Genomic DNA, 22,330 nt, shown 5'->3' with positions numbered 1-22,330 from the left:
CTGCATCTGCAATGTGCTCAGACCAAAATCTTGTTTTCGCTGCATGCACTGCCACTGCATAAGTCCTCAATTGGGTCACATGCTGAATCCTGTCAGATTTGAACCGAGCTCTCCTCCACTTGCGCTCTAGTCGCCTACCCAACTACTTTAGCACCCAAGTTCCTCAGTATACCAAAGGGCCATTTTTGCAGCAGGTCAGAAGGGACGCTTAGGAGCAATCATGTCTACTGCCCTGTTGAGTTCCTTGTTCCAGGTTCCCACCAGGGCATCAACAGAATTGCCAGCCACACCAATGTCAAAATCCTCCAAGGCCTTTTGAAATCACACTGAGTCCAGCAGTCTTTTTGGACAGACCATCCCAATAGGTCCACCACCCGTGCAGGGGTGGATTGTGGCTGTGAGACCAACCTTAACCAGGTAGTGGTCCGTCTATGACAATGGGGAAACCACTGGATCCCCCAGCCACGGAACACCCCCTTGATCCGAAGAGAAGACCAAATCCAGTGAGTGGCCGGCAACATGAGTTGGTTCAGAAACTAATTGGAATAGGCCCATAGTTGTCATGGCCGCTATGAACTCCTGAGCTGCACCAGACAAGCCAGCCCCAAAATGGATATTGAAGTCTCCCAGCACCAAAAGTCTAGGAGACTCCAACACCAACTCCACGACCAGCTCCGTCAGCTCAGTTAGGGAGCCAGTTAGGCAGCGGGGTGGACGGTATACCAACAGAATCCCCAATCTATCCCTAGTTGCCAGCCTTAGAAAGACACACTCAATGTAAGTCAACTGTCTCACAGGGGCCCTGGTAAGGGAAATGGTATTCTTATGGACCACAGCCACTCCACCCCCCTGCCCACCTCCCCTGGCCTGCTCCATGACAGAGTAACCTGGTGGGAGAAGCTGAGCCTACACTGGACCACTCACCTCCTCCCCCAACCAGGTCTCAGTTATACATGCCCGGTCAGCTCCCTCATCCACGATCAAATTGTGGACAATTTCGGCCTTATTCTGAACTGACTTGGCATTGCAGAGAAGCAAGGCCAGACTCTGTGGCCACTTACCTGCCCATGTGACAAGGCCAACCTTTTTAAAGCACCACTACTAAGTAACACCCCCAAAAGAACTCAGCGGGAAGTAGGCAAAAAAAAGGTGAAAACAGAAAATATCTACTTGGCCCCATATGGTGGTTGGCTGTCCCCCACTGAGTAAAGGGTGGGTGGGTAGGTGCTGTGCTACCAGCGAAGTGAGACTGGGAGGCAGAGACAGGCAGCTGGTTTGCCTGCCTTTCTGTTTCCCTTTGGGCAAGCGTCATCATGTCATCATGTGCTCACCTGGGCAGGATGCTGGCCCACCCCACTCCAAGCCGCATGTGCACGGAAGAGGGGAATGGCATTATATACTCATCATATACAAATGAGTATATAAGTTCTGGTTAATAGGTAAGTAATATAGGCTTATAGGTAAGCCTACCCATAGGCTTATAGGCAAGTGATATTGTCAGCAATACAAGCCTATTCTTTGCACCTGACTTAGTCACTTTGAGAGGTGACTGAGTGGTGTTTGCCTTTTAGCTTTCCCATGCTGCCCAATCAGGAGGCAAGATGAGAAGCAAACAGTGAAATAACTGCTCCTTCTTAAATCTTATAGATCGGAAATGTTTGCCTGTCACTTTGGTGATGAAAAACACTTTCCTAACTCTACCAAATAGAATGTGGTGAAACCGTCTTGAGAAAATTCTGTGATATTTCTCCTTGGAAGGTACCTTGAAATTCTCTTCTGAATTTCACTTTGAAGAGAGTTCTGTTCCAACCCCTCTAAAGGGATCAGAGGAACAGGGCTATATTAACAGTGTTTGATGCTATCAGACACAACAATATGAAACTGTATACACATCAGTCAGTTAAATTGCTTGCATTTTCAATACCTTGAAATTATCTGTGCATCCGTGTATTTGTGTTAAAATAATAAAAATACAAATAAGCTGGAGCATTTCTTAATCGATTAACAAATTTGCAGGTCATGTTTGCCAGATGCCATTACAAAAAATGATCCTGAAGTTGGATGGAGGCAACCAGTTGAATGAAGTTGCCAGTGGCAAATGATGCTGCCAAGCCTGGGGTGGGTGGAAAGTGGGGCAGGTGGGTGCAGAACAGGCCTCAGCTACCTCTTCTTACCTCTCTTTCCCCACCCCTCCCCAGCTTTAACTTGAACCATGGCCAGTCATTCATCATGTTGGGGATTTCAGTCCCAAACCTGGTGAATGACCAATCTGCATGGCTCAAGTTAAGCCAGAGTGGCATGAAAGAAGAGAGAGGGGGGCAGCTGCAGGTTTTCTGCATCCCCTGCCCCACCCTCCTCCCCTCCCAAGAGCCACCACAGGTGGATCCCTGTTTGACTAGAAAGAACTGGGACCAGAAGGAGAAAATGTATTCGTGCTCTTCTATGGACTCCGGTGCAAGCAGAAGTCTTCTTGCAGTGCAGTGCCTCCTGCGTATCATGGGTTGCATTAGGGTATGAGAAAGAAACACAGTGGATAAAGACAAATGAGGCCATAACATATGGAGGCTGTTCTCACGGCCAGCCTAAGGCTGCCTAGGGTAGCCCAGGCAGGGTTAGGCTGGTTGTGAGAAGTGGCGGGATCCTTTCGGATCCCTCTGCTCCCCGCCTGCCTAACCTTCTTAACTAACCCAACTGTTAGTCAAGGCTAAGGGTGCACTCACACCCTTACACCAGCAATTGGGTATTGTGTGTCTCCTTGGGCTGAATTCAGCCCAAGGAGACACAGAGATGGGCTCATAAGGGGAGTCTGATAAGGGGAGTCTGATAAGGGGAGTCTCCAATGCAATGTGCGTGCCGTGCATTGCATTGTGGGATGCCCAGAGGTTGGACCCCTCTACCCTGCTCTGTGCAGCTCTGAGCAGGGCTGCCCATGTGGGCACAAAGGAGGTGCACTGAGGATGATCTGATGGTCATCTGCAGCGAGGTAAGGGCAAGCAAGCAGCCTTCCTATCTGCTCTCACTTAAGGCCTTTCTCTCCAATTGTGAAAAAGGGCTCATGAACTTAAGTGGGCCACAAAAAACCTCTTGAGAAACAGTTTGTACCAAATCTTCTGTAAGAGCTTCCAGAAGTGGAAGAATCTTGGACTTGAGGTCACTTTCCCCATTCAGTAGTTTTCTAAGACAGAAAGAGTCCTTCCATAAGTAGGAGGGGTTTTCTGCTAGCAGAAAGGAACCTTTAGATCCAGCCCTATAGCCCTGTTTTTAATAAGTATCTGAGTATAAGCTCTCTCCATTCTATTAAGCTGTGCAAAGTTTTTTTCTTATGTTTCACTTAGGAGTTGAAAATCTCATAAAATATGAAGCCCTGGTTTAAATGCTTTAAATTCCAGGCTCAAAATTCTCTGGCGGCGTTGTTTTCTAACTCAAGCAGTAGAACTCTGGAAGGTCAATTGTTCAGATGAGACTAATGTAAAGCAACTTTGTATGTACATGTAATTGGTTTAATCTTTTTCTTCAGTGTTCTTATTCCAATTTAAAGTATTTCCATAGGCTTTATATCTCTATAATAATTCATCAGATTTCAACACACTGAACATTGCCCCAGCCTCCCAAATTAATTAGTAAGTATGCTGATTAGCTAGTTTTCCATGGTGGGGAGAGAGAAAAAGAATGCTGTGTTTTACATTGTATGCAGCAACATTGTGAATCTGAATTATTTACTGTCAAAATGGTTTACAAGCACAAATCATCATTACTGAGGTTTGTGTATCAAGGAATGCTGAGTGTTCTAGATCTCCTTGAAAAACGCATGGCCACTGTCTACAGGAAAACCAAAACGATTATGGTTTTGGTAGATGATGAAGGTACCATTGATTTCCCATTTCAGAAGGGATTTAGATCATAAAGCTACACTATAATTACATGCTCCAATGCCAAAAAATGATGTGACAGTGCAAGACACTTAAATTTCTATCTGTGAAATGTATCCTAACATTACATTAGCATGGAAATTACTGGTGACCAACTAGTCACTGTGGTGTTATGGGTAGGTTGTATATGTAATTCTTAGAAAATACTGCTTATTTCTTTGAAGAGATGAGATAAGGTTTGTCTTATTTTACAAAGAACGGCAGAGGACATGAGTCTATACAGTGTGCAATCTAGCATGAACCTGAAATTAAATGTACTTGCTGCAGGAGCTATTTGTACAGTGTGAAGTGACCACCAACAATTTGTATTGCCGTTGCTAGGAGCTATCAAAAGAAATGTCACTCCTCACAGCAAGTGATGAGATTTGACATATGGCATCAAAGCATCATTAAAACTACACCTGCTGCAGAAGTGGTAGTGTCTTTCAGGAGACTTTCAAGCAGAAAAGGTTACTCCAAGAATGCAAAAGGGCAGGCCTAATTTTCTTTTCCCTTAGCAGGCAATTAAGAAGCTGCAAAGTGGGGGGTGGGGAATCATGGAGAAGAAATGAAGAGACTGAGAAAAAGGAATGTAACTGCTTACTCAGAAACTTCAAGGGGGAAATGAAATATTTGAGTAACCTGGGCAAAAGTTGTAAATTTTATCTGTGTTAACAGATTCCCCACATTCTGGTTCTCCAGTTATAGGCACTGACAATGATACAGTGCCATAGTAAAATTAGATTGGCTAATTTTGATAAGAAAATGTGCGTTGGGAAACGTTTGATGAGAAAATGTGTGAACAAATGTTTTGGTGGGTCCTCCTAGTGAAAACTGCTTGGAAATATTGACTGAATTGTTATAGTTGTATGAAACTGAAAGATGAATAGCATATGTTCCTATGGTGACAATGTGCATTCCACTTTTCTTCTTGAGGATTGAATTAGCTAAAATATGGTTCATTGCTTGCTTGCTTGCTGTGTAGACAAGTCATCCAGAAGACTTTGGCCTGTCAAATTTTCTTAATACAACATAGTCTGTCAGTTTGTGAGATCCTGGAAGGTTATCAGCCCCTGACTCTATAGTGGCTCCTCACAGTGGCTGTTGGTAGGTAGCTGTTTAGAGCACTGACCTGTCATTTCACAGGGTTGATATAAATCACACCAGTGTCGTTTTCCATCATACAGTTACTGAACGGTGGAATCTAGGCCTATTGTCCTGTTCTTGCCTGCCTTCTTACTGACAGAGGCTCCTGGCATCAAAGAACTTTTTAAATTTCCCACCACCTGCATTCTAGTTGTCTCCCAACCTGCTTCATTTTCTTTACCCCTTGGAGAGGCAATGATGCCCATTGGCCTCTGCACTGAGGAAAGAGTACTTGGAAGCAATTGTGTCCACTAGCCGAGGGATCTCTTATCCCACAGTTTGATTAAGGCTTCAACAGGAATGCCAGCCATACCAACTGGAACCTCCCCAGGGGCACATGCATATTAGTGTGCCATGGCCCCGGGTCTGGAAGCCCCTTAGTTGTGGGAGGACCCAGGCAATTCAGGGAATGAGTCAAGACAGGAAGCTCTGACTGCATTTTATCCACCTCCACACCAGAGGATGCACCCCATCTGAGGATCAGCCTGCTTGGGTAGAGGCTCTCCAGCCAGAGCCTACACAATACAGTATTGTCTTTTAAGTTCTGGAAACACCTGCTGTGGGGTGGGAGTGTAGAGCTAGACACAGGAACTGGAGAGCTGAGCTGTTTGAAGGCTCATTTGGACCCAGATTTCCACTAAATTAGCATCCTCCTAACCCTTGGTGGATGCTCTGCACACAGGCACGTAGATTCTCCAAGTTCTCATACTGTCCTGGGAGTTGGCTTTGGTCCTGTTCCTCTATTAGTTTCCTGTCCTGAATCAGTTCACTCCACTGCTGACCTTGGACTCCTGGAACCAGTAAACTCTTGCCTGGAACAAGAAAGAGGCAAGGGCAAACCATTCTAACAGATCTACCATCCCCTAAAATCTATCCTCAATAGGAATTAGTCTAACCATGAAAAGTGAGGAAGTAAAATATTTTCCACATCCAGAGCTACATTTTCTCACCCAGTCAAGACTCCAAGAATGTAACCATCATATCATTGGGCCAAATGATATGTCTGGACATCCCCATGGTGGCCAAGAAGTTCTGAGCTGTTCTGGATAATGCCTTGACATTGAGGTTGAGGTCACCTTGAACAAAAAGGTTGATTGTTCTCAACACAAAGTTGAACCTCCAGTTAGCACTGTCCAATGCCGGTCAAAAAGGCAATACCAGTGTTCAGTTAGGCAGAAATCCTAAAGAGGAAGATGGAACCTGCATAAACAATAGCAACTTCCTTCCCCTGACCCTCAGCCTGTGTGGGTATTGCACCAAGAATCCAGTCTCTAACAGGTGGTGGTGGCGGGGGAGTTAAACAAAAGCTTTTCTCATCTTGAAGCTGCAGTGATTTCTCCTCGTGCAGCTGTTAAATATCAGGAGCCTCTAGCAGGAACAAAGTTGGCAACCCTAGTTCTTAATGCCTTTTTCTCTCTCCCCTCAGGAGACAAAGGTTTAGACCTGAACAAGTCTGGCAAAAAGCCAGTGTGATGGATGTGAATTTGTAAGGGGAAACTAAATTATTCTGTTACAGTAGTAACAAAAGGGAGTTCCAGTTTGATCTTTTCCTTTGTAAGAAGAGAGAATGTGTAGTATAGTAAAATGACTTGTTAATCATGTTCTTTTTCTAATTTAAAATGTAACTGTGAACTTAATCCAATGCACACTGTAGTACAATGACTAGAATAGCAGTTACAAGGCTGGCAGAAGACCACAGAGCTGTAAAGGAAAAAAAGAAAAGAAAAAAGCTATCTAGATTTTTATTAACATACTGGTATAATTCCATGTTAAAACAATGCATAAAAAACTGCTGCTTATATTTTATAGCATTGTCTTCAGGTAGAATTATTTCAAGGCCAAAATCATCTACACACAAGTAAATAAATAACTTCTGTTAATTATGTTTCAATTAATATAGACTTTGAGAATACTTTTGTCTATATCAAGGACAGAGCACCAAAATAAGTGTCTTGGGAGCTTCCTGTTGCAGTGATATAGTAAAGGGTGCGAAAATTGCATAATTCTCTAATGTGAGGAAGTAGGCCAATAGGGTCCATACAAAAATCTGTTTATAGATGAGGCAATTTAGGTAAGAAAATTTAGCAAGTAAAAACTTTTGAAGGTCAGGCAGGTACACAAAGGAGTACAGGAAATGGGGAGAATTGGTCAGGCAAATTGTGGTATGGCTTGATGGCGGTAGTTGTGGTTTGGCTCCATGGTGGTAGAATGATGTCAACTAGAGTGGATACAGTCTTGATGGGTTTAATTATAGACTGGGATAGAAGCCAGCTAATCACAGCCAGAGCCTAGAAGAAACTATGCAGCCAGAGAAGATCTCTAGGCCTTAATGCTTTCCCCAGTATTGAAGGGAATTGAATTACAAGCACCATAGTTAGTATTTTGGCCCTAAATTACTTCTCTTCCAAAGCAGGATCTACCCTGGTTGCATATGAATGGGAGACTAGAAGTGTGAAGCCACTAGAGCAGCCTCAGCTAATCTCTTCCAAGAATTTGTGTAACCAATCAGTTCATTATAGATTCTGGTGTACATGACCCACAGCATAATATGGGTGCCATAGAACCACCTGTGCTGTTGTTGGGCTCTAATGCACACAGTGACACAGCTCTGTAGTAGGCAGTACAGAAACTACTGACTTGTGTGATCACCTGTCATGTGTGCAGCTTCCATTGGGAATAAGGGAAGTTATGCATGATGTATAATCATGCAAGAGGTCAGTAGTTCCAGTACTGCCCTCTTGTGCAGCAATGTCCCCATGTGATTAAAGTCCCAGAGTGCCACAGGGCGCTTCTGCAATGCCTGCATTATGCAGTAGGACAAATAAGCAATTGAATGTATCTACATGCCCCTGTGACTTGCTAAAATGATCTGCTTCTATAAACATATTTCTTTGGTCTACTGCCTTATACAAATATGTAAAGACTCAATGTCCAGGAAAATACATTTCAAGAATTAAAGCTTTAATTGAAATAATGAGCTCAATTTCCTTAAAGTTTAGTGGGGGAAACCCTCTGCACTGATGAAATCAAGTGGTACTAAATAAGAGATATGGGAAACGATTTCAAAACCGATTTATAAACTTGATAGGTTTGTACAAAGTGATACTGTATTTACCTGAATCCAAGACTAGCCCCCCCCCCACTCCAAAGTTCTTTTATGTTAGAAATCCGGGGGGGGGGGGGAATCTTAAATTCATAGTCCTCTTCCTTTTGAGTAAACATATGTGTACCCTGTATTTATCCTGTATTTTTAAAGGGACTCATCTTAAATTCATAATCGTCTTGTGTTTGCGTTAATATGGTACATAAGAATGTTTACTCTTATAAACTTGTTTTCTCCTTTACACTTAAGGACCTTCAAACTGAGCTCAGGGACAATCAGGTTTTAATATCCGAGAGGAAAGTTTATGGCAAATAGAGGATAAAATCCAGAACTGGGTAGGAACTACTTATTCCACAGTGATATGTATTAATTACGGTTAATCTCCATTGAGAACGTGTCTGTAGTGGCACATGATAGGGATGTGCACATCGATTTGGGGTGAATCGATTGAAGTAGATGGTCGATTTGAGCAATTTGACTTCGAATCAAATCACCATTGAATGCAATGGCAAGATTCCAGGTTGAATCAAATTGACCCAGATTCGACTTGAATCAATTCAACTCCCTGCCATGGGCTTATCAGAGGCATCTGGTGGGCCACTGTGTGAAACAGAAAGCTGGATTAGATAGGCCTTGGGCCTGATCCAGCAGGGCTGTTCTTATGTTCTTACATTAGAGGAATCAAGTGTAGGCTGATAAGGGTAAACACCCCACCCAGGACTGGCATACCATACTGGAATGTGGCGGTCGCACCCTGATAAGCACTCCTCCCATACTGCGGCAAAATAGAACCAATCCGCTCTTTCCACGCTCTCTCCCTATACATTTGCACCACCTCTTTTGTACTCTATAAATAAACGCACCCTTCTGATGTTCAGGAGGTCCTGCATTGACACCGTTTCCGCCTTGTTTGTTCCCTCATCTGGTGACCCCGACGTGATCCAGATCCCTCAGCACCCTGCTTACGCGACTGGAACAGTCTTCTTAGTGCACTCAGCTTCGGCTCCCTCGTAAGTATGGGCTCTAGTCTTTCTGTTGATCAGAAACAGCATGCGGAAGAATTGCAAAAAATTATCCGGCAACATTCCGGGGAGGTGGTGCCTGTGCATGATCTCGCTGATCTCTTACGGGAGGTCGATTGTCAATGCCCTTGGTATCCGTACAAAGGGACATTGAAAGCAGAACATTGGAGAAAGATAGGGACCGAGCTGCAGGCGGAGCCACGAGCTCCGATCCAGCACCTCCTGCTCAGCAGAAAGGTGCTGGAAGCAGTCGCGGCTTTCTTCGGTGGGGAGCCTGTGCTCCTGAAATCTGAAGTTGTGGATGCCGCACCCCCTCCATACCCTGTGTTGCTGCCCGCCGTCACGCCGACGGCCTCGGGGCCCCCGAACTCCAGGGCTCTTAAGGAGAAGCTGGGCTTTCGAGGGGTTGTTGTGGAGGGACTCCATCATGCCAAAAAGTCCGGACAAATCCTGGTAGATGGGGAAGAATGGGCTGGAGAGAACCCAGCTCTGTTCCCAGTGATGCGAGGTCCGGTAGACGGCCAAGGAAACGCCCACGTGGACTGGGAACCACTTCCGTATTCGGTCCTCCGGGAGTTAAATCGAGCCGTGAAGGACTCAGGACTCCAGTCTACCTTTGTCCAGGGCATTTTGGAAGGTCTTAACAATGGATACCTCATGACCCCGCACGACTGGAAGGCGTTGTTTCGTATGATTTTAACGCCTTCACAGTATGTGGTGTGGGATAGCGAATACCAGCAGGCAGCCCGTTTGGGCGCCACAGCGCAGATTACAGCAGAGCAGGTTTATGGTTCTGGGCAGTTCGAGCCTCTGGCCATGCAATGCCAGTTGCCTGATGGACACATTAAGGCGGTTGGAATGTGTGTCCTCCGAGCGCTCCGCAGGGTGCCCTCGGCTGGCACCCCGGCTCGCTCCTTTGCAGTGATCAAGCAAGGACCCTCAGAGCCATACACAAGCTTTGTGGACCGTTTGAAGGTTGCGATCGCTCGGCAGTTGGACAATGTTGAGGCTCAGGGAGAGCTGCTGCAAAAATTGGCATTTGAGAATGCCAACGCGGACAGCAAAAAGGCCTTGCAGGGAGTTATCCACCGTCAGACTTATTCCCTGGCGGACATGATTCAGGCTTGTGCTGAAATCGGCTCAAAATCGTACGATATGGGCCTGTTAGCTATGGCTTTGAAACAATCCAATAAGCCCACGGGGAACTGCTACAACTGCCAGAAGCCTGGCCACTTCCGTGCTGCGTGCCGAGCGCCAGGCGGAGGAGCACATAAATCTGGATCGAACCAGAAGAATGCTGGTCGCCCCTCGAAGAAGTGTCCCAGATGTAGCAAGGGCTACCATTGGGCTAACCAATGCCGTACTAACCCTGTAGGAACAGAGACCTCCCCGGGAAACCGGGGAGCGGGCCTTCCTCGGGCCCCGGAATAAAGAAAGAGGAATCATTGCCGACACCCGGATGTGCTGTCGCGCTTGTGCTTCAAAAGAATGCCACCTCAGTGTTCCCAGGGGAAGTTATACTTGTTCCCACATTGCCAGCGACTCCCTTTGAGGGTCCTGAGCCACTGCTTATTTTACCAACGCAAGCAGCGAGCCCTCAAGGGATTTTTGTGGTCCCGGAATTGCTTGACTACATTCCCCAGACATCTATCATGCTTCAGGTTTGGGGGCACATGCCCCTGACCCTTAAGCAGGGAGATTCGTGGGCTCATTGCCTAAGCGTACGGAACCTCACCCCAGTGGGGCCTAAGGCCTCTATGTTATCCCCACAGGTTGCGCTGGTCCAGACGAACATTGCCAGTGGAAAGCCAACTCGTAAGTTTTGGATTCATGGGCACTGCCTCGAAGGGTTGTTGGACACTGGGGCGGATGTGTCGGTCATTACGGTAAAGGAATGGCCGTCTCAGTGGCCTAAGGAGCCCGCCCCCTCTATTTGGGGAGTGGGTGGGGAACAATCTTCTAGCCAGAGCACTGAGTGGTTGGCGGTGAGAGCAAGTCAAGCCGGTCCAGTTATAGCTCACTTTCAACCAGTCATAATACCGCTCCCTTTTAACCTATGGGGACGCGACCTCCTGCAACAGCTGGGAACTCGGATCAACATGCGGGAGTAGCTTCCCCGCACCGAGCATTGGCCCTCACCTGGAAAACTGAAGAACCCATTTGGGTAGAGCAATGGCCTTTGCCAAAAGACAAATTAGAGGCTCTGCTGCACCTGGTAAAGGAGCAGGTGCAAGCTGGACACTTGGAATTTTCCTCTAGCCCCTACAATACCCCTGTTTTTGTGATAAAGAAAAAATCAGGGAAATGGCGACTCTTACATGATTTGAGGGAAGTAAATAAAATTATTGAACCCATGGGCCCCTTGCAATGTGGACTACCTAATCCTAACTTAATACCTGCGGGTTACCAGGTCGCCATCGTAGATTTGAAAGACTGTTTTTACACTATTCCCCTTCAGCCTCAAGATAAGAAAAAGTTTGCTTTCACGGTACCAGTTCTGAATAATGCCCAGCCCACACAAAGGTATCATTGGTCTGTATTGCCCCAGGGCATGTTGAACAGCCCTGTGCTGTGTCAGCTTTACGTGCATCAAGCATTATCGGAGTTTCGTAAGCGTTATCCGACCCTCCTAGTTATTCATTACATGGATGATATCTTGGTATCGGGGCCTAGATTACCTCTTAATTGGTTACCTATTCTAACTCAGTCCCTGAGAGAGTTTGGGTTAATAATTGCACCTGAAAAAATCCAGCTCTCCGAGCCCTTTTTGTATCTTGGCCACCGTTTGATGAGCGCCTACGCCATGCCCCAACTACCCGAAATTATTTTGCCACCAAAGCTGACTTATGTACACTTACAACAAATCTTAGGGACCCTTAATTGGGCACGGCCATACTATAAATTGACAACTAATGACCTCCACCCGCTTTTTGAGGCTCTTAAGCAAGGCCGACAACCGGCTGACCTCATTACATTATCTCAGCCTCAGTTAGAAGTGATTAAGAAGGTGAATATCGCCCTAAAAGAGCGTTGGGTAGATCGTGCAATAGAAAATATGCCCCCTGCACTTCTAATCGTAGCAACCCGACCTCAGTTCACCGGAGCAATCGCTCAAGTCTCCTCGTCGGAGGTGCATATCTTGGAGTGGCTCCACCTTGCACATACGCCAAAAACCACTGTCTTGACTCAATTGGCTATGCTAGCTTTGATCCTCCGCAAAGGGCGCGATCGTTGCTTGGCCCTTTTTGGCATGGATCCTATTCGACTCCACATACCCATCCCCCAAAGTGACTGGGAGTCTGGTTTCCGTTCTTCCTTAGCCTTGCAACTCGCGTTAGCTGATTTTACTGGAGAGGTTGCATACCACCTTCCCAAGGATGTACGGTTGCAACTTCTCCCCCATTTGCCTATTAGACTCGGCACTTGCCTAAGCCCAGCCCCCCTCCAAGGGGCGCCCACTGTCTTTACTGATGGGTCACCTACCAGAGGTGTGATGACTTGGCAGGTGGATGGTGAATGGAAAGCCCGATATACTACCCCACAAACATCTCCGCAACGTGCAGAGCTTGCTGCGGTAGTCCTGGCTTGCACAGTGTTTGCAGACTCTAGTTTTAATTTAATCACTGACAGCTTATACGTTTATAATGTCCTCACTGTACTTGAAGGAAGTTATGTCTCTCACAATCTAGACAGGAACCTTCTTGGTTTGTTTATTGCGTTGCAACGTCTGCTGGCGCAGCGCAGAACGCTTCTCTTTGCCGCCCATATTCGCAGCCATCAACCCTTTCCAGGCTCGCTGGCAGAGGGAAATGCAAAAGCTGATCAGCTGTTACGCGCCTTTCCAGTCTCCCCAGCGCAAAGTCATGCCATGCACCATCAATCTGCCCGCAGCCTCGCCCATAGGTTCTCTATTCCCCTCACAGACGCCCAGGCCATTATTCAACAGTGCCCCCAATGTTCAGGCCAAGCCTCTTACCCGTCCACAGGGGTAAATCCCAGGGGGTTGGGAGCCAATGCGTTGTGGCAGATGGATGTAACGCAGTGGCCCCCATTTGCTCCCTGGCGCTGGCTTCACGTTACAATCGATACTTACTCAGGGTACATTTGGGCCACCCCGCAGAAGGGCGAAAAAACTCGCCATGTCTGCAATCACCTTGTCCGCTGCTTTGCAGTCATGGGACAGCCGTCCGCTTTAAAAACTGATAATGGCCCTGCCTACTGTTCCTCGGCCTTTGCTTCCTTCTGTGCGCGTTGGGACATCCGTCATACTTTCGGCATACCTTACAACTCAACAGGCCAAGCTATCGTTGAACGGGCCAACCGCACTTTGAAAGCTGCTTTGGTTCGACAAGACAGGAAAGGGGGAAGTCCCCTGTCCTTGCCGGACAGGGAGCAACTGCTTGCACATGTTCTATTTACTATTAATCACTTAAACCTTATTTTCTCTGATTCTCATTATTTATCCCGCGTACAAAAACACTTTCGCACCACCGAGCCGTCCCCCCGGCCCTTGGTGCGTTACAAGCGCCTGCCGGACCCGCAGTGGAAAGGTCCTGTTCCCCTGATCACTTGGGGCCGGGGTTATGCTGCTGTGGATCTCCCAACAGGCCCGTTGTGGGTACCTGCCCGCTGTGTTCGACCCACCCAGGATGTCGTGGCATCAAGGTCTGTCCAACCCGATCCCGAACTTCGGTCTCCACCTGAAGGAGAGCTTCCCGGCACAGCCCCGACAACGAGGCAGCAACAGGAAGAACAACCCGCCAGTGACCTGGGGAATGGTGAAGAATCTGGCAGCGCAGGCGACCGTGCTCCTGGAGCAGGAGGAAAAAGAAAAGACCCCTGAGAACTTTCTGGCAGCCGTGTTTGCAGCCCTGAATGCAAATTCTTGCCTTATTCTGTTTTGTTATTTCTTCTGCCTTTTTTATGTACCTACTGAAGCTTTGCCCTTGGCTTCTCTTTCACACCCCAACATGTGGGTCCGTCACGCGTATTATATGTTTCACACCCATGGAACCAATGTCTCCCTGATATGTGAGCACCCATTATGCATATCACCATGTTAAAACAGAAAAGGGGGAGATGTAGGCTGATAAGGGTAAACACCCCACCCAGGACTGGCATACCATACTGGAATGTGGCGGTCGCACCCTGATAAGCACTCCTCCCATACTGCGGCAAAATAGAACCAATCCGCTCTTTCCACGCTCTCTCCCTATACATTTGCACCACCTCTTTTGTACTCTATAAATAAACGCACCCTTCTGATGTTCAGGAGGTCCTGCATTGACACCGTTTCCGCCTTGTTTGTTCCCTCAATCAAGTAGTCTTTTTTATTGCCAATGCCATTCCTTAAAGCTTTTCTGGTAAGTTTACTTACACTAACTCCCGATTGCCTGGCGATCTCCTTGCTTTTTGGTTGGCTTGTTGTTGTTCAAATGAAGTGTTGCCAGGGGGAACTATGCTCCCATGGGGGGGGGAGAAGGGAGGCAGGTGGAGGGAGTTTCAAAATGTATTTAAGGAGACAGAGTCTCTGAGGCAACTATTGCTTCTGCTGCCTTCATTGAGAAGAAGAGGCTGCTGCTGCTGCTGTGGATTCTGTGCTGAAGTGATCCTGCCTTTGTGGAGGGAGAGCCTGATGCTGCTGCTGCTGCTGCTGCGAGAAAGAGGAAGAGAATTCTTCAATCTGTGCTTGCCTCTGAGTGGATTCTTCTGCCTGCTGGAGGAACCTGAAGAGAAGAAGGTTTTTCTTCTGATTTTTATTGTTATTTTATTTTTTGAAGGAAGACTGAGCTGAAAATCACTGCAGCACTGCCTGCCTGCCTGGTCTGTGACTGCTGCTGGAGAGAATGAGCCTGTCTGGCCATCTCCCTGTTCCCCCTTTTAAGTGTGTGTGTGTGTGTGTGTGTGTGTGTGTGTGAAATGTATTCTTCTGGCTTGCTTGTTGCTTCCAGCTTTTTAATTTTATCATTGTTGGGGTTGCTGGGTGCCCACCCCATGGTGCATAGCTACCCTCCCCCTGGCTGTTGAGTGGTGCAGGCAGCAGCTCCAGGAGATTCCAGTTGAAGACCAGTGCAAGAGGAGAGGACTGAGACTCCACACTGCGAGAGAAAACCTCGGTGGGTGAATACCCAGGGTTGTGGTTTTTTTTTTGCAAACATACACACATACTGGCAAAGCACTGTCTGTGTGTGGAACACACATCTGAAGTCTACCTAAACACGCCTCCCTTGACATGCCACACTTTCCCCTTGAATCCTTCCCCCCCCCCAATAAAAGTCTTGAGTCCTTGGCCCCCATTAGAGTTAAGGCTTAAATAATTTTTTCAAAACCCCCAAAAGAGACGTCTGGGAGGTTTAGAGGCATGACTAGAAGTGGAGTGGCAGGAAGAGGGAGGGGCGATGCTGGTCATGGTGGGAGGTAGTGACAGGGGCTTAGTCGCCCCCCCTCCCTGCTTCCTTGGTCATATACAGGCCTGTGGCTGAGCAGGAGTTCTCTGGGAAGTTCTCCCCTTTCAGGGAAGAAGCTCTTCCCATAAAAACCATGAAGGAAGTGCAGATGGAGCCAGTCCATTCAGACCTGTCTCACCATCCTCCCCAATGCCCTCTAGGAGTGTGAGTCCCCAGGAGGGCCAGGAGGAACTAATCAAGTTTCCAGGCCCACACCAAGAGTAGTGGTGGTGGTGGTGTGCATGAGAAGGAACCAGCAGCTCTACAACCACCCAAGCAGCAATGTGCCGGAGAATCAAGTGGCAGCGTGGTGTGGGATCACTTCAAGCTTTGCCTTGGTGATCCTTCCCATGCTGTCTGCACCCACTGCAGGGCACAGGTGAGTGGAGGCAAGGACCTTAAGCATTTCATGATGTTGAGGATGCTGTTGCACCTGTGGTGGCATCACCCGGGGGGGGGGGTCACTTCCTTTGCTGGCAGGACTAGGCTGGGTGTGCCCTTGGCTAGCAACAGTAAGTCAGCTGTTCCAGCTCTCAGGCAGGAAAAGCTGACTGTGAAGCCCAATTTGGGAGCTAAAGCCAGCCAGCTCTGCATTGGCAGCGTGGCCAGGAGTGGCTCTCCCTGCCTTTAAAATCGGTTCTGGCCGATTTAGCTCCCAAATGGGACCACACAGCCCCATTTGAGAGTTAAACCACGCCCCCCACATCTGAAGTCAGATCAAGCGGCATGTCTGGGGGCATGAGGAATGGCCTCTGAGAGGCAGCGGCCTGGGTTCATTGAACCCATTCGCTCAATGGTGGCTTCGCCCCTAGTTATCTCTCATCCCCATATACTGCTCTAAACATGTTCATTGCTTGTAGACTATAATGAGAAGCTAGGATTAATATTCATGATGATATTTTTGAAATGGTTCTGTTTTTGCAATTAAAAATAAAATTAAATAAGTCTTATATTAAAATGTGGTCAAGCCTCAATTTAAATTACTAGTCAAGACAATTCCATGTAATCATCATTTTATAGTAAAAGTGCATTCTTGTCTATGTCTAACAACACCTTACTACATATTAATAGTATATATTAATATGTATTAGTACTTCTTATAATGCTATCTTATTCATGTGGATATGCATGTTGTCATTCTGCATGGGGGTGGGGGAACAAATAGTGAGTGGGTGTAGGGTGTGCAGCAGCTTGTTTCACTGATAGGGAACAATGGGTACTCAAAAACCCCATTGTTAGACATAGGTGGCTGCTAGGGGTGCCACAGCAGGATAGGTGGTGGGGCACTGTGGGTTCTGCCCAACACCCAACCTATAGAGCAATTGGCCATTTGGCAGGGGCTTGGAGGATGGGCATGTAGGACCTGCACTCCTCCTCTTAAGGGAACCCCTCACTGCCTTGGGATGTGCACTGAAGCAATTTGGTGCACATCCCTAATTAGAAACAGAGTTATAATTCAAAGCTGGGGTCTTTAATATCCAATCACCCATGCTCAAAGTGCAGCAACCCCGATCTGAACTGGGCCTCAAATCCATGCCCCTTCCTACCAGATCCCTTCCCCTTCTACAAGGGAAGGGAGGGAGGGAAGGAAGGAAGGAAGGAAGGAAGGAAGGAAGGAAGGAAATTTGCTTATGAGTGGGATGTGGGTAACCAGTGCCAGGAAGGAGTGCAGCTCTGTAGCTGGGTAGGTGCCCATCCTTCTTACCTGGCTCTTAAACTTGAAATGTCACTTTAAATATTCTCAGATTTCCTGCTGGGATCATGGGAATTGTGGTTTCAGAGAACTGGCAAAAATCCACAGAAGAAGTTTTTTATGGCAGGAAGATGTCTGCATATCAAGCTGCAATTAAAAGCACAGGAATAGGGATGTGCAGACAGGTTCGATGTCGAACTGCTTCAGTTTGACTGTTGGGGATCGAACTGATCCACCCCTGTTCAGTCCAACTTCACACCAAACCCCACCAGGGATTTGTGATTTAAAAATAAATAAATAAAAATTAAGCACTTACCCCCTCTGGAGGAGTTGTTCGATGCGGGAGGGGGGGGTCTGTGGAGATTCCCCCTCCCCCACCAGCCTCCACTCTTTGGCTGCTCTTCGTCCACTTTTCAGCCTTCCCTCTTGGTGCAGCAGCCATTTCAGAGGCTTCTGCACCTGTGCAATGGGCCTCTGTGTGGCCTGGGTCATCCCAAGCTATTCAGAGGCTGATTGTGCAGGCGCGGCGGCCTCCAAAATGGCTGCCATGCCAAGGCAGAAGGCCAAAGTATGGCCAAAGAGTGGCTGAATGGCCGACTAGGCACAATCAGGAACTCCCCTGGACCGAACCAAACCTGGGGGGGGGCAATTTGAGGGGGTGCCAGAACGAACTGGTCCAGTTCAGTTCTGGTCCAGTTTGGACTTGAACCAAACCAGATCATCCGGTTCTGTGCACATCCCTATTAAGGAATGATGTTTCCCAAGGCACCTAGTCATTGTCCCCAGACCCCAGCCCAAGAAGACACAGAGACATTTTATGGATGAAAGGGCCACAATTTTATTAACAAAACAACAGGCGTGGTGGACTGGAACACCAGGTGATTAATCACCCTCCGAGAACAGTGCGGACCCCTAGGCATGGGCTAGGACTCTAACGTCCTACCCATTGCCTAACTGGGCGACACACCCTGGCTCAGGAAACAGGCAGGTCCCGCCTAATTCCTTCAAAGCCAACCACCCCCTTTAGAAGAGGGGATCTGGATACTTCAAGGTCTTCACCCACCCCGGACCGCACAGCCCAAAGGTTGGTGAAGTCCTGAAGCAGGTTTCATGGCAATCTATTCTCCCCGTGCCACACAGGCCACAAAGGAGCGATTAACCAATCAACCTTTAAATATCCAAGGGTGCTCACCGATATCCTATACCTCAACTTACCCCTCAGCCCTCACTGTTACTGCCATTGTGACCGACCTAAACCTAACTAGCGGCTGAGCACAGAACGGAGTAGGCGAAAAAAACCCAACAGTGGCCAATGCGTTGAAAGCAAAAAATTCCTACTTGGCCCCCAGGGCGACCAGTCACTAGACCCGCTCTGCATCAGGGAAGGGAGGGAGGGGATTGCCAAGGCCCGAATGAGAGTCTGAGGCGTGGATCGGCAGATTGCGGCCGAAACCTCGCCCCCAGTTTGGAAAGGGCCAATCAGGCCGCTTCTTGGGCCTCGTGCGGAGCCGGACTGGGACAAACTCCCTCCCCTCCGCATGAGGCCAACGGGAGGGGGATTCTGCTTGTATGGTTGATCCATTACTATGAGCAGCTGAACAAAGCAGAGAACAAAAGTTTATGTTTTACCTCTCTAGAATTCTTCCCCATGGGGAGAAAGTCAAAACCATTTTATTGCTCATTATTAATACAGCTTCTTACAATCTTTTAATGCAACACTATAACTTGCTAGCTTTGAAATTTCTCTACATCACAAGCTAGAGTGAACATATTTGCCATTAATTTTAATATTGTTATAAAAACGGAAATGTTTTTACTGTTATAATGTATTAATTATGTGCACATTACACATGTTCAGTGTGATACAAAACAAAAATATAAATTCTCTCCTCTAAGGAGTGTACAGTGTTTTCCCAGTAAGCAATGCAAATATGCAATATTTTATGCATGAACAAGTTTTATGGCACACTTTCTCCCATGCCATATAGAATCCTCCTGCTTAAATCCAATAGATGGCAAGGAACGAACACAATCATCTTCTAGCCAATAGAGGACTTGCAAGAGGAATCATCGTTAATTTTATTAATCCACATCAAGGACCAACACAGCTCTGTTGCAATGTCTTAAAGAAGCTTATCTTAATTGGAAGCCAGAATTCTGGGAAGACGGAAACCATCTTTCTCTTTGCAAATAACTGGCATCTTTACAGGCAACTCAAGCAAAAGAGGACTTCATACTACCTATTCTTAGTTTTTTAATTGCAGTATCATTTAGCTAGCTTGTTATACGATGGCTTTACTAGCCTGCTCTGATGGCAGTAAAGTATCAGTGCTAAGACTGTATGTGAACAGAGTTGCTCCTGCAGACTATTCAGGTTCAGATTGTTTCTAGCTTGGGTTCAAACATTACATTTTGTTCTGTAACACCCTGTAGATTTCATTCTTCTGATGCTTTGTTCTCTAAAATTTGGTCCTCTCTGGCCGAATTCAGAAGTAACACAAAACCCCAGTTAAACGGGGCAGAGGTTGGAACTTCATTATATCCAAATTCGTAAAACTGCAGTTTCATTCTGAAAGTGACCTTGCCTTGCCAAACTCCAATTTGAACCTTGGGTTTGCAGTAAGGTTTGCTGCTGAGATCTCTAGTTTGGCTGCCAAAGTGTTATGTTTGGTCCCGCACGCTGCCATAACCGCAGCTTTGTGTTGATTTTGAAACCACAATCACAGAGTCAGTAGTGCAGACTCACCCAGGATTATGGCTGCTCCATGGGCATGGCATTTCTCACTGGTCACCTTTCCAAGGACCAGTCCTGCACCTCATTTCACCTATCCAGCTATGCAATTGCCTAGCAACAGGGATGCCACCACATATTATCTCAAGCTTGGCAGCCTGTCAAGTGGCACAGTCACACAGGGATATCTCTTGCTACCCACATCTGGCAAGCAGGAGGGAAAAGGAACAGGATGACAGGACATGCACTAAGTGTTTTACTCCCTGAGAATGAAACAACAATTATGTATGTTCACAAGCACAGACACTCCAGGTGCAACAAAAGCAAGGCACTCCATCATAGCATCAGGTGGAGAATAAATGGCTGGTGTGTGTGTGTGTGTGTGTGTGTGTGTGTGTGTGTGTACCCGGGGTCAGGTTTAAAAGGCAGCCCCAACCAAGTTCAGCCAAGTTCTATTTTTCCTACAAAAAGAACAGGCAAAGGGGGCCAGCCTCTCCCTCTTGGGGTATGTAGTCCCTAGGCTTTCTCATGAGCAAGGCCGGGCAGCAGGATTAGCATTGCTCCAGTGAAATGAGCAATTCCTCATATGCAATGAGGATGGATGTTCACCCAGGGCAGACTGCACTCGCTCAAGAGAATGCCAGGCCAAGGGGATGCCCCCTTACAACATATGAAAAGAACCGCTAGAGGGGAGAGAGTTGCCGAGCAAAATAGCTAATCATGTGTGATGATGAAACAACCCCTTCTCCCACAGACAGCTCTCTTACAAGAGTGTCAGGCCATCAGGGCTCTTTATCAAGCCAGGTTGCTCTATGGAGGAAAGCCATGGGGACAAGTACCCTGGCAATTGCTTTCCCTGTCTTGGTGACTGCCAACAAGTAATTGTCAAAGCCTGACTCCTGCCAGCACATGTGGGCATATGCACCCTTGCTTGTGCCCTGAAATGGCTCCCCTGGGGTACTTGGAGAGTGGGGCTCACCTCTTCCATGATTCCCCATGCTGGCAGATCTTCATATGATACAACACTTTACCCAACCCGGGAATTTTGAATGGGTTTAAAGAGCCATCCATGCACCCTGTGTTCCTCTTGTCTGCACACACAGCCATGCTCTGACTCTCAGAGCATCAAAATCTCCTTTGGATGTGTGCAAGGCTTCACAGGGGAGAGGGGGTTGCAGCGCTTCTGTTCTATCTTTTACCATGAAGAGTTGGGGCCCCACACAAGCAGGCCCCCCCCTTTGTTTGGTTAGCTCAACATGTGAGTATGCAGTCCAACAGGACAGCTAGGGATTACAACCCTATTGTCCTCCCCAGTAGACTGGCCCTCTCATGGGAAGGATAGCCCACCAGCAGCAAGCTGGAGCAGGAGTATGGCTTGGTCTGCATGGACTGCTTTGCTGGGGTGATCCCTTGCAACAGCATCCTAGTTCATGGTCCCTGATATATCCTACTTCATGTTCCCTTCCCTTTCCTGAGTAACATGGAAATAGTCAACTCTGACCTCCCCCAATCGTGCTTGTGTGGGATTATTTAGGTGTAGGGCTCTTTGGAGAGTAACGGTGCCATCGCTGTCTGAAGAAGCATTGGCATGGCATGGCATTTAAAGGGCTATAAATGCCCTTTCCATGCCGAGGATGGGCAGACCATTCCAAAAATGCAAAATTGTGCTCAGCACACTCCCTTCAAGATTGCGGCCAATTGTGGCTGCTCCACTGACATGCTGATGCTTTGCCCACAGTCTGGCCATGGAGCTTGCTAGGATCAGCCTCAGTGGCCAAGTAGCAGGGAGGGGTTCCCCTCTCCTGGAAATGGAAGTTGGCGGACTGCAGTTGGATGAATTTTTGCAGTGTGATTTGCAGTTTAAAATTGAAACCATGGATTATCCAATCTTCGGTTTCATGTTACATCTTAATTAGGCCTTTGTGTGCAATGTAGAAATTGGTTCTACAAATAAAAAATAAATTGATATCAATGGATGACATGATATGCAGCCCTCTGTCACCAGGAGAAGGTCTGCAGGTCTGCAAAAAGATTTTCCTCAGCAGGCTTGGTATGAAGGGAGAGGAGGAGTTGTAAAAGGGCTTTTTGAGGAAGGGGAAAGATGCAAGAATTGCTCCTTCTCCTCATCCATGACTGAGCCCCTGTTGAAAAAAAGGCTTCAGTGTAGGGACACTGAAGACTTCTTGAGGACTTGCAGGCCTCCTTCCAGCAATGGAGGGCTATTTATCATGTCACTCATGAGTAGTAGTAGTAGTAGTAGTAGTAGTAGTAGTAGTAGTAG

Source organism: Hemicordylus capensis, chromosome 4 (assembly GCF_027244095.1).
Source record: "Hemicordylus capensis ecotype Gifberg chromosome 4, rHemCap1.1.pri, whole genome shotgun sequence".
In the NCBI taxonomy this organism is placed as follows: domain Eukaryota; kingdom Metazoa; phylum Chordata; class Lepidosauria; order Squamata; family Cordylidae; genus Hemicordylus; species Hemicordylus capensis.
The sequence above is the reverse complement of the archived record's forward strand: the minus strand, read 5'-3'. Positions refer to the sequence as shown.